At 40.4% G+C, this 18,018-nt stretch overlaps 1 protein-coding gene and 1 non-coding gene across 2 annotated transcripts in view; both read left to right on the top strand.

Annotated features, from left to right (window-relative positions):
* LOC138242535 (scavenger receptor cysteine-rich type 1 protein M130-like) overlaps window positions 1-18,018 on the top strand; it is a 358,811-nt gene that overhangs the window by 324,811 nt on the left and 15,982 nt on the right. The window lies entirely within an intron of this gene.
* trnaa-ugc (transfer RNA alanine (anticodon UGC)) lies at window positions 232-302 on the top strand. The gene has a single exon. It is a non-coding gene; the product is annotated as a tRNA-Ala (tRNA).

The raw sequence follows: 18,018 nt of genomic DNA, 5'->3' as shown, positions 1-18,018 counted from the left end.
CATGTTCCATCTTACTTTACAAACATCACTAAAAATACATTATTCAGCTCTAACGCCTGTGTGCATCGACAAGGCATCTCAAAAGGACATTAAATAAGAACACGATCCTTCCTGTTACCATTACTGTGGTTGGAGCGTTGTTTCACCCCTTTAGGTTCTTCTACAATATTTACAGAGCTTTATCACTGGAGTTGTACAAAAAATGTGTGCGTGTGTCCTGTAGCTCAGTGTGTGATGTAGCTCAGTGGTAGAGTGCATGCTTTGCATGTATGAGGTCCCAGGTTCAATCCCTGGCATCTCCAAGTGCTTTATATTACTGTGCTCACATCGAAATCTGCTGAGTGAGAACTCTTTGCTCATGTTCATAGAGATCCAGGTTTACACAATTAAGTTCAGTCACACACGAAGTGCTACAGTGTTGCTCTGCTGTTTTAAATGTACCTCCAAAGCATTTAGTTCTGTTAACTACAACAAATGATTTGAACTAATTGAAGAAGACACCTGTTGAATCTCACCCGGGATTTCTTGAAGGACTAAACAACAACTTTTGATGATTACAAGATATTACAAGAGAAACACAACCATCCGCACAGAGGCTTGGATCCTGAATGCTTAAGTTAAAAGACAAAGCGAAGGATATGACCTGTAAACTCTCTTCATGTTTTATAGTTTATGAAATAAAATAATGTTTACTTTCTTAATAATTTCTTATTGTTGATAGGTGATTTATTGAATTTTAACAAAATCACAATTTACACAAATTACAAACATTTTGGGTTAAACTGTTATTCACATACTCTAACAAAGATAAACGTTAGTGTCTTCCGGTGTGTGAGCCCATTTCTAATAAGAATAAAAAATAAGTTATATAAATTGAATTGTTCTACTTTTTATACTTACATAGTCTTATTAATATTTCAGTTAAATATTTTCTTCTGTAGTAATACTAGTCTCGATTTACAATTTTTGGACATGGTGCATCTTAAATAATTTTGTTATTAGTTTCGGTTTTGGAAAATCACACCCAGAAGCTACCAAGACTGGTAATCTTCACAAGATGTGTAATGCAATAGCAGCCTTCTGGGTGGAAAACAAAAAGTATTTCTTGGTATGAATCCTAGCTCATTTATAGGCGGCATTCTAGGACTTCTCGCTTCAGAAATCCTGTCAACGCATCGTACGTTTCTACTCCATTAATATCAGCAGTGTTATCACTACCAAACGCTAAGAATAGATCCTGGCAATACTTCATGAGATCTTCTTTGGAAAATTGTTTATTTTATTTTTAAAAAATATTTTCAATACCATCCAAAAAGTCAAAAGTTTCAATTGCATGCAACTGATGAGATCTCTCTTTGATGGAAGTTATAAGTACATCCAAAACACGTTTCTTGTGGATCCAGAAGAGGATCATTATGAGGCTCAAAACATGCCTGTCTCTTCTTTTTTTTGAGGATGAATTGATTATTGAGGTGTAATCATTGGTTCAAAACCCAAATCATCTGGTATTGCTGTTGTTTCTTTGATAGTTTCTTCAAATCCTTCAATTGATCTTCGATATCGAGGGATAATATCATACAAGTTGTGGTTTTCTTTTAATCACCAATTTTATTAAAATTTCACCTTCTTTTACAGATGTCTTGCATGTATCACAAGATATAACAGTCCCCTTGGGTCCTCAGGTAAAATGTTTTAAAAAGTACAACAAAAGTACAATATACTAAACAGCATTTATGGTAACATGTATATTAAAATGAAGGTACATATACCAAGATATTAAAATACAATTGTACAGTCCAAACCTAATAATCCTTGTGAAGTTCTCCACCAAATCTACACTGTAATTTTGAAGTATTATAGCTGAGAATGCAAGGTGAGTATGAAGATCAAATTCTAATTAATTTCTTGGAAGCTGCTGATGTTGGTCATTATTGAGCATTCCAGATCATATTCACTTAAGTACTAAATTGATTACTTCTTGTAGCTTGAAACGTGCACAATATTTGCATTTCTTGCAAATATCAAGATGTTTAAGGTGTCACTGAGAACAATAATCGAGTTTGAGCAGATATTATGCTTACATGGGAATCACAAGACGTGCTCCTCTAGGTTGGCTTGAACTACCAATCTTCCGCTTAAGAGAAAGAGTAACAAGAACCAATGTTTTGCAAAGTAATTTGAAGACCTAGATAAAGAAACGTGGCGCAGAATGAAGAAGCATGGACAGGGTTTGAACCCTCATAGCCCAAAAGTCCACCTACTATACGATGTTAATGGAGGCATACATGTTTACATGGGATAGTTACTCCTGCTCCCAAACCAATATGCTGCAGTGATATATGATAATGGTTCTGTCACTGCTTGTGAGCCATGTGTTTCAGCTGTCAGCCTACTATACCATGTTCAACCAACGCTAGTAATATTACTGTTGTAGTAGAGGAGCAAGAGAGGTGCAGTCAGTAGAGCTGGTGACCCTTAAGTTCAGAATTGTGGATTCAAGGGTCATTTGTGTCCTTTCTGATCCCTCTAATCTTTTAGTAGGACAGTGCAAGCAGGACGTGATAGCATACAGTGACAACCCAATGTCTTATGTGCTTTGTGTAATTCAGCTTTCTTACCACTTTGGGGCTCGATTCAGATATCGTTGTTAAAGCAAGGGGCGAGCAAAGGCTTTCCTAAATCAAGGTTGGTCTGCTCACAAGTAAATATAAACACTTGAGCGTTTACTGTTTGAAGACCGCACTTTGTCAAAATACTGCTGTTTCTTAATTTCACATTATGGTATTTAGACGGGGCAAAGTAGTGTAGGCCTTGTGCAACTTTGATTAGCGTTTGTTATTCGGTTTTGAGGTTTGAGGAGCGTAATGCAAATCGAACTGGTGAATAGAAAATGAAACAGGAATCACTTCTTGGGCTAAGAAATCCAAGAAGCATGGAAACCTGTGGATCTTACTACAGAACACTCACAAATCGCAGTGTTGCTGCTTTTATATTTCGGTCTTTGACTTTTGAATGCATGCCTTACCGGAAATCTTTCTTTACTTACAGACAGCTCAAAAAGTTCTTAAGGCAGAAATTGTAGCCCATCTAAAAGTTCCTTTCTGCTAATCACATTTTAGTGTTGACGAAGCATTTTCCTGCCCATCATGTTCTTGATAAGCGGTTTCTCTGTTTTCCTCCTATTGTCATTGTCAGCACAATAAGACAGGAACAATACACACAAAATAAAAAAGTAGCTGTTAGAAGTGGGATTTAATCCCATTTTTCCATTTGGAGACCAGAACACCCAACCAAGATGAAAGACATCAGTTCTCAAGTCTGACACCTTAGACCACTCAGCCATCCTGACAAGTGATGACAAAACCTGTGCTGAATTCACCAGTAGTTCACTAAACTGAGTTTCTTCCTTGAACAGATTTGCTTGTCTACAGAGTAAATTGCAAAGTCCAGGTGTGCAAAGCTCATGGAGACTTATTCACAAACACTTACTGCTGTAATAAATGCAAAAGGATCTTCCACAAAGTATTGGTTGGGGGGGCTCACCAGGGTGTTGTAGGTTTATTAGTTTCAATTATTTTTCCAAAATTTTTCTCTTGAATTTTGTTGGTTGCAAGGTCACATTAAGGATGGAAAGACATCTGACATGATTTATCTTGATTTCTGGGTTAACATCACAAAAACCTGCAATTTCAATAAGGGTGTGTAGACTTTTTATATCCACTGTACAGTCACTTCCTTTGTTAAGCGCCATGGGGCAACCTAGTTATTGTGAAAGGCGCTATATAAAAATAAATTTAATTTAATTAATCCAGAGCATCAAGGCACTTTACAAAACATGCATAGAAAAGTAGAGTATAAATGTGTAAAACCGTAGTTTCTGAAGTAACTGCTTGGATAATCCAACTGCCACTGTTGTTACTGCTTCTGCTGCTAATACTACTACTGTTACTACTACTACCACCATGACTTCAGATTCTTATACTAATTCTGATACTAATACTCCTGCTACTACTACTGCTGTCATTACTAGTAATAGTGATAAAAACAGGGCACTCACAGATCTGTGGATGTGGGTCTGGACTCTAGAAAGTGGTTCCATTCGCAAACAGCTCTGGACCTCAACACCTGTTGATGGATCACTTCTGTCAGACACACCAGTGGAGCCCAAGCCCAACTTCACACACACTCACACACACAGATATACACCCACACAATCACACACATTATCACACACTGACAGACACACATCCAAACACTCACACAGAGACACTACACAGACTCACAGACACACACATAGACACTACGAATACTTATAGACACACATCCACACACTCACAAACACAAATTCACACACTGATAGACACCACACACTCCTCACATACACCACACACTCACAAACACATACGCTCATAACTACAAATACACTATAAATAACACTAATACAAATACCAATTATATCGCAACAGTAACACTATCACTAAGACTTACACTATCATCATCACCAACACTGACACAAAATACTACTACACTTATAATACTAATAATAACAGTAATGCTATCAATAAAACTAACATGACTACTAGTGTAAATAATCTAACCTTATCTCTATAATTATCACTAATATTAACAGGAATACTAGCATTAAAACAATCAGTAGCACTAGCATCATTAATACTCACATGAACACTAGCATTAATGTTAAAACTACCGATTGTACTCACACTAATATTAACATGAATACAATATTAGTATTAGTTGCTATCCGTGACGTCACACCGCTCTTTGTGACGAAGGCGAGACACCTAGCAGTGCACAGTGACGTTTCGCCTGTCGCCGTGGTTACCATACATATGATTTGTAAACAGTGGAAAAATGCATTTAAGCTTTTACTTACACAAATTTATCAACTTGGAATATAGTTTTTAAGAATTTATCAACTTGGAATATAATTTATAAGCTCTAGCATACAATTCCTAAACAATCATTTGAATAATAATTCTTTAATTTTGGATTGAACATTATTAACACTAAGGCGCTATTGAAATTGATCGATACAGGCTGTATTGACTGTTTTCTAGATATTTAAAACAGGGTCAAAACGGGAAAAGAATTAGTACTCACCAATCAGTGAAGTTAATCGATTATTCTACGGTTCTTCAGTTGAATTAATTGGTTGTCGATAGATAAGTGATCAATAAGTCTCCTCCGTGCGCTCCGCGCGCCTCCCGCGGTCTCGCGCTCTGATCCCGGCGCTCTGGCTGGTGTCTGTGACGTCACAGCGCTCTTTCTGACAGAGCAGAGCGCGTCTCCGCTGGAGGAGACTCCTGTCCGGAGCCCGGGGGGCTTTTCTTACAGATATACTGTAACATCTCCAAAAGAAAAAACACCAGGCTGTGAAGAGAGGCGATTCATAACAGCTGGAGAAGGAGACCGACAAACGAGGAATACAATTTATTAACAAAAAAATAGTTTACTTCACAGACTAATGCGTTGTATAGCATACTCCCGTACAGCAGAAGAGAAAGGGCACACGTTCCTGTAATGAGCGCTTTTAAGCGTTTTACACGAATCTCCACAGAACAGAAGCCAGGAGGATCAGACTCCTGATCCTGGAGGTTGAAGAGCATCTCCTGGTTTTATTTCCACTCGAGCTCTCAGTTCCTCAGCCAGTTTGATAATTGAATTAACTGTATAACTGTTATCTGTTTAACTGTATATTTATACGACTCCGTGAGAGACGTGTGGGAGACGCTGTATCCCAGGGCTGGTGTGGAATAACACACAGACAGGTCTTCTGTGTGATCTGAGTCCCACTGCTCAGAGGTACAGACTGGTCAACTGGTCACTATTGTAGACAAGATCATCAGTCTGCTGCTGCTGATAATCATATTACACTTATAAGAGTGGCAATACTGCTGTTCATTAAATCAGTAAAAATAATAATAAGAGATAAACACATATTGCTCAATTTTCAGTAAAACACTTCTGACACTAAGAGGCTGTGAGGAAGGAGAAAAGGGGGAGATGTGACCTGAGTCCAGGCTGTTCTGTCTGATATTATTCATGGAGCAGCACTGATTGTCTGAATGTCCTCTGGTTCTGAATTGTCGGGATAAAGAGAAGGATGGAGATGAGCTTCTGTCTGTTCAGGAGGGAGGAGTTTGGGTAAAGTACTGAGGGACTCAGAGCTCTGTGTGTGAGTCTGAGCTGTGAATCTGACTGAGAGGAGAAAATATTTTTGTTTTATTCTGCCTCTGAGAGTCTTTTCCTTTGCCAAGCAATGTAACATCCCCTTCAGATACTCTGCACAGACTGTCAGAGTGAGAGAAGAGGAGAGAGAGATGGACAGACAAGAGCACACACAGCGTGAGAGATAGGAAAGGGGAGAGAGAAGAGAAGGAGCAGGAAGACAGTGCAGGTGTTCAACCACACTGTGAGCACAGGAGACAGGAGGCTTTTCTCAGCTGCTGAGGAGCTCAGTGCTCATGGCCACTCAGGCTCAGAGGCTCTGGCAGCAGTCAGGTCTGAGAGCATCTCCTCATACTGACACTGGAGCTCTGAGAGTCAGCCTCCATTCTGACAGGAACAGCCCCTCCTGTTCAGCCCTGAGAGACACCATGAGAGAGCTGTGTGGGGAGAGGACCTGTCACCCTGTAGAGCTCTGAACACTGGACTCTCCTGTGTCTCCCTGTGCAGCACTAGAGCTCTGAACACTGGGCTCCCCTGTGTCTCCCTGTGCAGCACTGGAGCTCTGAACACTGGACTCCCTGTGTGTCTCTCTGTACAGCTCAGCTCTCAGCTGCCTCATCACACTGACACCCACAGCCTCACAGTACAGCCTGGCTTCCTGTGCTGGAAGAGCTCGGAGGAGCACAAACCACATTCTCACTGCAGAGCCTGACCTGTAGCTCCAGTACAGCTCTGCCTTAAATCACCACTGAATTAACAAGGACTGAGCTTTTTTTTTCATTATTTTGTTGCTTTTTCAAATTTGAAACTGACTCCTGCTCTGTGGCTCCTGCTGCTGCAGCTATTATGGTGAAGCTGTAACACAAGAACTCTGCTATATTGAACAGGAGAGTTTAAATACAGCATAACTGCTAATACTACTACTGCTACCACAACTGCTGCTGCCACTGCTACTACTAATATTTTACTGCTGCTCCTACTGCTGCTCCTACTACCTATAATAATAAGGAAGAGGATTTGAGCTGTGCCCTCACACTGTTCAGCCCAGTGGTGCATCAGTCTATCAGTATCAGTTCAGCTCCACTGTGCTGTTAGAGAGTCTCAGTCACACAGTCAGCTCCACACAGAGAGACACTGGGGCCACAACTGGAGGGGTTGGAACATCTGTGTGGATTGTAGCTGAACAGAGACAGACACAGGGTCTGAGGGACTCAACTGGAAGAGCTGCTGTCCACCAGGCTCAGTACAGAGGGGACAATCACTGCTGGGCTTTTCTTTTTTTTCATTTAAATTATTGATCACAGTCACAGGACAGCCAGTTCTTATTCAGTCCACCTTGTCTCTGTATTCCTGTGCTGACCTGAATGACCTCACTGCCACCTTGAGCACAGGCTCTCCTCACACTGCCCTTGACCAGGACCAGAAGACATTACTGTCTGGAGACACAACAACTCTGTGAGTCACTGCAGGACACCAGTCATTGGACACTGCCTGACACAGACAGCAAGACAGGACCATATTCAGGACACCAGTCACTGGACACTGCCTTACACAGACAGAAAGACAGGACCTCATTCTAGACACTTCCTGATACAGACTGCAAGAATTACAGGACCATATATACAAAATTGATTATCTTGATACTGATTTAAAAATATAATACTTGTCTACAATTTTTTTTAGTTTAATATCTGATCTCTTCCTGCTCCTGCAGCACCTGCAGCCCTGCCGTCGGTATCTGTATCTGTGTTTCCTCCAGTGAGACACAGAGCTGCTCCTGTCTCTCCTCTCCTCCGCGCTGCTGGGAGTGTCTTCAGGTAGAGGAAACAGTGATGTGTCTCTGATATATATGGAGAAGACTGAAAGGGCCCTGTGTGATTGGTGTCCCGCCTGTGTGAGAGGTTCCTGCTGTCAGTCTGAAAAGGCAGTGCTGTGTGTGATTGGCGGGGCGGGGGGCTGTGTTGTTACTGGGGGTCCAGGATGCGGAGCAGTAGCTCAGTTGCCCTGTGGGCTCAGGGGTGAAGACAGGGGTCTCAGCTGCACTCTGTCCTGATGACAATGGAGAGCTGCCTGTCCATCTTCTCTCTCGCTGTCCTGGTGCTGCACAGCTCAGCCAGTAAGTGTCCAGTCTTCTCCTGTCCAGACAGACAGACAACAACTGGAATTAAATTAAGTAAAGTTTTGATGTAAATGGAGCAATAAGTGGGTTGAACATTTTTTAAATGTTTATTTTACATTCAGCTTTGTGGGTATTCATCAAAAATATTATAACTGTATTTTATCTTGGTTTGTAAGTAAGGAAATAAAATTAGCTGTCTAAATATAATTAGTTGCTTTTAATTTTTATTGGATTTTTTTTAAATATTCTTAAGATTTCTAAACATTATATAATAATAATGTTATAGATGGATACAGCAGAAGCTGGCCATTATCACCCTCTATTGATAATTTGTGAAAACATTGAGTGTATAAAATCTTTAAAAAGTTATTTAACTTACTCGTTACTGTAATAATAAACTTTATATATAAGTGATAATTTGAGTGATATGCTGTGACACGTGAAAAAGTCTTCATTTACTCGAAAACAAAAAAAGTGTGAGCAATAAAAAATGTTTCTAGAATAATATCATATTATACAGGATGATTCAGAAATACCCTGGGTTGTTTATTGTTTTATTGTGTTCAATTCTGACTCCTCAGTATTGTATTATTACAGACTGGTGCATTAATAGAGATACACGTGTTTTTAAATAGTGAATTATTATTGAGACTGATATTAAATTATTACAGACTGATGTATTAATAGATATACACCAGTGTTGTCACCACCTAAAGTGTTTATGCTAGAGAATTAAGACTGGAGTTTTAATGCTGCCATTATATCTTTGGTGTATTCAGACAATCCAGGTTTGTATCGTTAGGCTGTGTGATATTCAGTTGCTGTGAAAACAAGTAAAAAATGATAGGAAGTCATGAGTGTGAATTCTTCATTTTAAAGGCATAAAATTACATTTTGAAAATGTAAAGCATTTTTAGTTATAGGACAATTAGCTCTTGTATTTTTATACTGTGAAAATAAAATCGATATATGTATTACTTGGTTCATAAAGCCCAGGTTTGCTTGTTTTCACATTGAAAAGCACAGGCTGATAAAAGTTACATTCATTATTGGTTTATAAGCTACAAAATGAAAAATATTTACAAAATTGTGGAAATTCTTAGTATTGTAGGTGTATTATTATTAACTGGGGTCTCATCAGAAACTGAGGTGTAACATTAATAATTTAACAGCTACAAGATATTGTGGCATTACAGGAGGAATTAAAAAATGGTAGTTGTGTTTTGTGTTTATACAGGATTTGTCTATTATTTAACAGCTAAATAATTTAATTTGTGTTTTTAGGTTAGTTATCTAATGACAGGGTTTTTTTGTAAATTGTGAAGTTTTAATAAGAATTCTTTCTTGTTTTTGACTACATTAGAAATCTGAAATTATTATCAAATGCAATTATATAAGTATGAGTAATACAAATTAAATATTTAATTACATGTTATCATACAAATGCAATATGTAAAAATTAATTCGTAATCACAGGACTCAAGTTTAGATTTTTGAGCAGTTGCTCAGGACAACATCACAATAAATGTATCTGTGCCTATATTTTAAACCTGTCTGGTATTTTTTAAAAATGTTGTTCTTTATTATAATTTAATCTGATGATCATGTGTTAAGTTTAGATGTTGGCAGGTAAAGGCTAGAAAATCATTGTCAACAATTCACATACAGACAATGGGAATATACACCTCACACACATTTCAGCACAACATGTGAAGTACCTGTCAGCCTCTGACCACTGTAGTGACCACAGGTCCCACTAACACAGAATCACTGGTCCCAGGACTTGGAAGCCACAGAGTTAGTACAGTGTCCAGTATAGTGACCACAGTCTCCTGGAACCCAGGACCAGCCATCTGAGGTTCTACAGTCATTACAGCCACTGCCCGCCATAGTGACCACAGCACGCAGAAGCGCTTTTCTGTTTAATTTAAAACTCAGCTTTATGGATATTCCTTAAAATTATAATTGATTTTATTCTGGTGCTATAAATAAGGAAAAATAATAAACAATTTGCAGTATTAACAAGAATTTCACCTCGACAATTAATCATAATATTAATTCAGCTTATATGTTTTTTAAACTATTTTCTATTAATGCTGTATTAATAGTTTTATATGCAGTTATACACTATTACACACAACACAGACTAAGGATAATGTTTTTTAAGTACTAACATATAATTATTATAACTATTAATATTGTAGATATTTAGCAACCTTATCACAAATGTTGTACAACTTGACAATCCCTTATCGATTACCACAATAATAAAATACAAAATTTTGGTTGTAATTTGGGTCATGTGCTAGGACTTGTGGAAATTTTCCCATTTGCAAACAAAATGGAATACAAATGTTTTAACTAATACAAGGTCTTCAAAATATTTACCAGGGGTTGTTTATTTCATTGTGCTCAATTCTGCCTTCTCTGACAGGTATAATAACAGACTAGTGTATTAACAGAGATCAGTGTGTTTTTAAACACTGTTGTATTGATCGGACTGATATTTTATTTTACACACTGATGAATTAATATGTGTTATTAAACACTGGAGTATTTTTAGACTATTATTGAGACTCCAGTATTATTACTATTGACACATTTTGTATTTACTGTATTATTAAAGTAACATTAATAATAATAACATTATAACATTATGGAAATGTTATTTAAAATAGAGTATTTTGAGAGAAGGTGACAATTTTAGTGCAAAGAGCTATTACAGACAGGTGATCAGAGATAAAAGTATATTTAAGGCACGTTTCCGATTAACAAATAATATTAGTAACTATTGCAGGTGAATGTGCTAATACAAATAAGAGTACTGAAGGTAAATGTATTAAAATATTTTTGATCCATGGTTATTTTTGAGAATGATTACAGTAGTTTTAGATACTATAGTAATTATATTACAGAAGGATCTAACATTGTAACACGATTGAGGACAAGACATATAGTTGTGTTTATTTGTTATAACAGTCACATTCAGGTGGTAGGTATTTGTATTGCAGTGTGCTGTAGTTTTCTGACCTGAATCCATACTGGGTGCTTTTAGACAACAGTGTCCAGTTTCAGTAACAACACAGGAGTCCTGAGGCAAATCTTGTAGTTTTTTCAACTTTAAACAAAAGTTTGGGATCTGTTCAGACTGGAGTCTATTATGTTGGAAGAAATGCGTATTTGACCCGGAAGTCCTTCATTTTGAAAAGATAAAGGTTTAATTCTTGTTCCATGTTTATTCTGCATTTGTCTGATACTTCACAGCTAAATGAATTGTTGTTTGTAAGTCTTAGATAACTAATGATAGGGATCATTTTTTTACATCATGGAATTTTAAAAAAGAATGATTAATAAAAATAACCTGTGCACTGTGCTTTTAGAATATATTATTAAATGCAACTATAATTCAATCTGTGAATTATGGATTAAGATCTTGAAAGGTAAAAGCTAAAACACATTGTTCACATATATATCATGTTATCATAGTAAAAATCATATATGAATAAAAAGTAGTATTACAATGAATTGTAGTATATGATGGAAAAAAATATTTCACACTCCAAACTGAAGGTGATTGAATATTTAATCAAAAAGAACAAATCTAGTTTATGTAAATGTGCCCTGGAAAAATAAGTATACACACTTCACGTACAGTCTGGGCTGGGACTGACTTGCGTCAGCAGCAACATTCCCTCGAGCGCTCACCCTGTCATTCAGACTGGGTCAGGACGTCTTTCAATTAAACCTTCAGTCTTTCATTCAGGCTCCCAGTCTCACTAATCACCTCTTTATTTGAAACTGTTCAGAACACCGAATCTCCATCATTAGAGCTAAACCTTGTGAACCTAGCGATCGCATTCCTCTCATAGTCAAGTTTATCACTCGGTTATTTTAATTTCTCACTACTCCTGCTCTTCAATCCTGAAATATTTTCTCTGTTTTAATTCTTTCCTTTTCCTCGCTGACTCTCCAGCCTTTCTTTTGTTTATTTCAGCTGGGAGACGGGTGTCCCTCTTTATTGTTTCTTTCTGCTCACCTTTTTCATTCAGCCCAGCAGCCTGCATTCGGTCTGTTACTCCCTGATCATTCAAACTCTGAAAGAGCTCAAAGTCCCGCTCCTGGGTTTCAATTATATCTCCTGCTGCAGATTTTCCATCTTTCTGCAGCATTACACTTCACATATTTCAGCACAAGTTGTGAAGCATCCATCTATTAAGAAAATATTTTTATTGATTCTGTTTTGGATTTTATAACTTATTTTCAAAGTAGACCATTAAAAAGACTTATCAGTGTTTAAATCAGTGTCTGATACAGACGTGTGGTCAGTGTGCACTGCTAAGTACATGTGGGGCCTGAGACCCAGATACACCAGATACACCAAACCTGATTTCAGTCATTCAGCCTTCTGACACCACAGCCACTGTCCACTGTACTGACCACCCAGAACACCGTCAGTACAGTCAATGTCCACTATACTGACCACAGCTCCCAGAAACACAGGAACATCATCATTACAGCCACTGTTCACTGTACTAAACACAGCTTCTAGAAACACAGCAACACAGTCATTGCAACCACTGACCACTTTACTGACCACAGCTTCTAGAAATTCAGGAAGACCGTTATTACAGCCACTGACCACTGTACTGACCACAGCTCCCAGAAACACAGGAACATCGTCATTACAACCACTGTCCACTCTGACCACAGCTTCTAGAAACACAGGAACACAGTCATTGCAACCACTGACCACTTTACTGACCACAGCTTCTAGAAATTCAGGAAGACCGTTATTACAGCCACTGACCACTGTACTGACCACAGCTCCCAGAAACACAGGAACATCGTCATTACAACCACTGTCCACTCTGACCACAGCTTCTAGAAACACAGGAACACAGTCATTGCAACCACTGACCACTTTACTGACCACAGCTTCTAGAAATTCAGGAAGACCGTTATTACAGCCACTGACCACTGTACTGACCACAGCTCCCAGAAACACAGGAACATCGTCATTACAACCACTGTCCACTCTGACCACAGCTTCTAGAAACACAGGAGCACAGTCATTACAGCTACTGACCACTATACTGACCACAGCTTCCAGAAACACAGGAACACACTCATTACACCCACTGTCCACTGTACTGACCACAGCTTCTAGAAACACAGCAACACAGTCATTGCAACCACTGACCACTTTACTGACCACAGCTTCTAGAAATTCAGGAAGACCGTTATTACAGCCACTGACCACTGTACTGACCACAGCTCCCAGAAACACAGGAACATCGTCATTACAACCACTGTCCACTCTGACCACAGCTTCTAGAAACACAGGAACACAGTCATTGCAACCACTGACCACTTTACTGACCACAGCTTCTAGAAATTCAGGAAGACCGTTATTACAGCCACTGACCACTGTACTGACCACAGCTCCCAGAAACACAGGAACATCATCATTACAACCACTGTCCACTCTGACCACAGCTTCTAGAAACACAGGAACACAGTCATTGCAACCACTGACCACTTTACTGACCACAGCTTCTAGAAATTCAGGAAGACCGTTATTACAGCCACTGACCACTGTACTGACCACAGCTCCCAGAAACACAGGAACATCGTCATTACAACCACTGTCCACTCTGACCACAGCTTCTAGAAACACAGGAGCACAGTCATTACAGCTACTGACCACTATACTGACCACAGCTTCCAGAAACACAGGAACACACTCATTACACCCACTGTCCACTGTACTGACCACAGCTTCCTCAAACACAGGAAGACCATCATTACAGCCAACTGACCACTTCCAGAAACACAGGAGCACAATCATTTCAGCCACTGTACTGACCACAGCTTCCAGAAACACAGGAATTCAGTCATTACAGCCACTGTCCACTCTACTGACCACAACTCCCAGAAACACAGGAACACACTCATTACAGCCACTGTCCACTGTCCTGACCACATTTTCCAGAAACACAGAAACACCGTAATTACAGCTACTGACCACTATACTGACCACAGCTTCCAGAAACACAGGAACTGTCACGCCCTTTACAGCCAGAGGGCGCTCCTTCTCTGTCCTGTCCCTAGTTTCCGGTCTGCTGTCCTTCCTGTCCCTCTCTTTCCCTTGGGCTATATATTTCCGGGTCATGCACTCTGTCCTCGCTTAGCATTGACATTCGGATGTCCTGAGACCGGCCTAGCACCAGGGCGCCCCACGTCCGCTCCCTGAGGGCATAGGTTTCTATACGGCATTCCTGAACTCTTTGCACTAATGAGCCCAGGCCTTTTTCCCATCTCGCTGCTACGCATATGGGTCTTTTTCCGCTCCCCTGCTCCCCACGGTTAGTCCCTTTGGACGTCCGTGACAGGAACACCATCATTACAGCCACTGACCACTGTACTGACCACAGCTCCCAGAAACCAAGGAACACTGTCATTACAGCCACTGTCCACTGTACTGACCACAGCTTCCAGAAACACAGGAACACCATCATTACAGCCACTGACCACTATACAGACCACATTTTCTAGAAACACAGGAACACCGTCATTACAGCCACTGTCCACTATACTGACCACAGCTTTTAGAAACACATGAGCACAGTCTTTACAGCCACTGTCCACTGTAGTAACCATAGCAGAACAGCCCTCTGCAGTCACACAGTGATATGGACAGAGAGATATATAACAGGATCTGGACACAGGTGTGTGGAGGGAGAGGTAAGATGGCTGCTGGTGGACTTCCTGTCACTCCACTGTCTCTTGTTCCCCACGGGAGAGACTAGCAATCCAATCAAACAGGTAAAACAAAATAAAAATTCCAGGTGTATTTCTAAAATATATTAATATACAAATATCCTGTAGACATGGTGATAGGGATTGTTTCTCTCTCTCTGCAGGCAGTGCTGATGTGAGGCTGGTGAATGGAGCCAGTCCCTGTGAGGGCACAGTGGAGGTGTATCATGGTGGAGAGTGGGGGACAGTAACCCAGTTTGGTTGGGATCTCAATGATGCTGCAGTGGTGTGCAGACAGCTGGGCTGTGGATCTGCTGTTTCAGCACCAGGTTATGCTTACTTCGGACCAGGGTCTGGATCAGTCCTGCTAGATGAAGTTTCCTGCAGCAGCTCAGAGTCTGCACTGAGGGACTGTCGAAAACGTGGAGTGAAACAGAATGGCTACTCTCATGCCTATGATGCTGGAGTGAGGTGTTCAGGTAAGAAACAGAGACTCTCTCCAGTCTCCAGCTTGAGGACAATGAAAACTCCTCCACTGATCTAGAGTCCATCATCATGATCAATTAAATTAAAATTAAATTAATTAAAATCTAGTATTGATAATATGATGATAATAATAATAATTCAAAGCAATATACGTTATAAACATAATATATTTAATTTGATTGGTGTGTCTTGTTTCTGTGTTTCCTCTGTGTTTATGCAGTCTCACTGAGCCTGTAGCTCATCCTCTGTCTCCAGGCACTTCAGTGTTGTTCAGTTTAAACAGGCAGGCTGTGCTCAGTGAGTCTGTATCTACTTCACTTTGTCTTTACTGTTTTAGCACTGGTGAAGTGACAATCTGCTGTGGTTCCACTGTGCTGTTGGGTGAAATGCCTTTTCATTTTCAGGTGTTTTAATGGTATTTTGGTGTCAGTGTCAGTGGATCTGGTCAGTTTCAGGTGTGTTTAAATGGTATGTTGGTGTCAGTGTCAGTGGATCTGGTCAGTTTCAGGTGTGTTTAAATGGTATGTTGGTGTCAGTGTCAGTGGATCTGGTCAGTTTCAGGTGTGTTTAAATGGTATGCTGGTGTAAGTGTCAGCGGATCTGGTCCGTTTCAGGTGTGTTTAAATGGTATGTTGGTGTCAGTGTCAGTGGATCTGGTCAGTCTCAGGTGTGTTTAAATGGTATGTTGGTGTCAGTGTCAGTGGATCTGGTCAGTTTCAGGTGTGTTTTAATGGTATGTTGGTGTCAGTGTCAGTGGATCTGGTCAGTTTCAGGTGTGTTTAAATGGTATGTTGGTGTCAGTGTCAGTGGATCTGGTCAGTCTCAGGTATGTTTAAATGGTATGTTGGTGTCAGTGTCAGTGGATCTGGTCAGTCTCAGGTGTGTTTTAATGGTACGTTGGTGTCAGTGTCAGTGGATCTGGTCAGTTTCAGGTTTGTTTAAATGGTATGTTGGTGTCAGTGTCAGTGGATCTGGTCAGTCTCAGGTGTGTTTTAATGGTATGTTGGTGTCAGTGTCAGTGGATCTGGACAGTCTCAGGTGTGTTTTAATGGTACGTTGGTGTCAGTGTCAGTGGATCTGGTCAGTCTCAGGTGTGTTTTAATGGTACGTTGGTGTCAGTGTCAGTGGATCTGGTCAGTGTCAGATGTGTTTTAATGGTATGTTGGTGTCAGTGTCAGTGGATCTGGACAGTCTCAGGTGTGTTTTAATGGTACGTTGGTGTCAGTGTCAGTGGATCTGGTCAGTCTCAGGTGTGTTTTAATGGTATGTTGGTGTCAGTGTCAGTGGATCTGGTCAGTCTCAGATGTGTTTTAATGGTATGTTGGTGTCAGTGTCAGTGGATCTGGTCAGTCTCAGGGGTGTTTTAATGGTACGTTGGTGTCAGTGTCAGTGGATCTGGTCAGTCTCAGGTGTGTTTAAATGGTCTTGTGGGGCTCAGTGCTGTAGTGGAGTTCAGCTGCACTACCAGCTGTCCAAAGGGCTGATCCTTGGTGGTGGAGTGACTGTCGGTCTGATTCTGATGAGCCCAGAATTTAAGAATTCAAGAAACCAATGCAGCTTTGGATATAAATAGAGAAGAAACAGTTCTGTTGGCTCATTTATGTAAATTAATGATTTCAGGTTTGATATTTCAGACTAGACCTCTAACATCTAAACTGCTCTGCCATATTTTGACTTCTTTAAGGCCCTGGTGGTCATGTATTTTCTTGTGATGCACTGTAGCCTGTTACGATCCCTGCCTCCCGGCAACGGAGGAGGCAGAAGAAGGCGTAGCCTTACTTCATCCGTCTACCTATCAGTTTACTTATTCACCACCACACCCCCGTCTCATCCTGTACTTAAACACCTGTCTGTTCCTACCTCCTGGCTCAGTATTGGTTTTCCTTTCGAGCTTCCTAGTTGCGCTACTCCTTCTTCTGCTTTGTGTCTTTCTTGGTTTTCGGATTACGCTTTTTCCCCCTTTGACGACGGTTTTTCGGATCACGGCTTGGGTTCGGTACTCACTCTCTGTTTTGAATCTTTGGCTTCCCCTGGACTCCTGGATTGCTCTATTGTCTATGGTTTCAGATCACGGTTTGGCTTTGCCAACTCGTTCCCTGTTTGGATCTCTGGGTTCCCCTGGACTCTCGGCTCGTTTCTTCGACTACGGCTTTCTTCGGACCACGGCTAGGCTTTATCAGCTCCTCCAAGTGGGCTCATTCACTGGTTTCGGTTTCTCTTACGGAATCCCTAACATAGCCAGGAGCTGACTGCTAGACCCAGCTGTGTGTACGTGGAGCTGAACTCCATGAGAGTGTGTCATTCTCTGAGATCTGCTTTCATGTGGAGAAGCACAACCCTGGATGTGTCCAGAGTGTCTGTCAGTGCCCAGGTCAGACAGTCCTGCTCCAGCAGTGCCAGGCTGTGACAGTCCTGGTCTTGTCCAGAGTGTCTGTCTTTGTAGAAGTAAAGGCAATTTATTTCAA

This window comes from Lepisosteus oculatus, chromosome 14, assembly GCF_040954835.1.
Source record: "Lepisosteus oculatus isolate fLepOcu1 chromosome 14, fLepOcu1.hap2, whole genome shotgun sequence".
Classification (NCBI taxonomy): Eukaryota; Metazoa; Chordata; class Actinopteri; order Semionotiformes; family Lepisosteidae; genus Lepisosteus; species Lepisosteus oculatus.
Note: the sequence above shows the minus strand (reverse complement) of the source record. Positions and strands in the feature narration are given on the sequence as shown.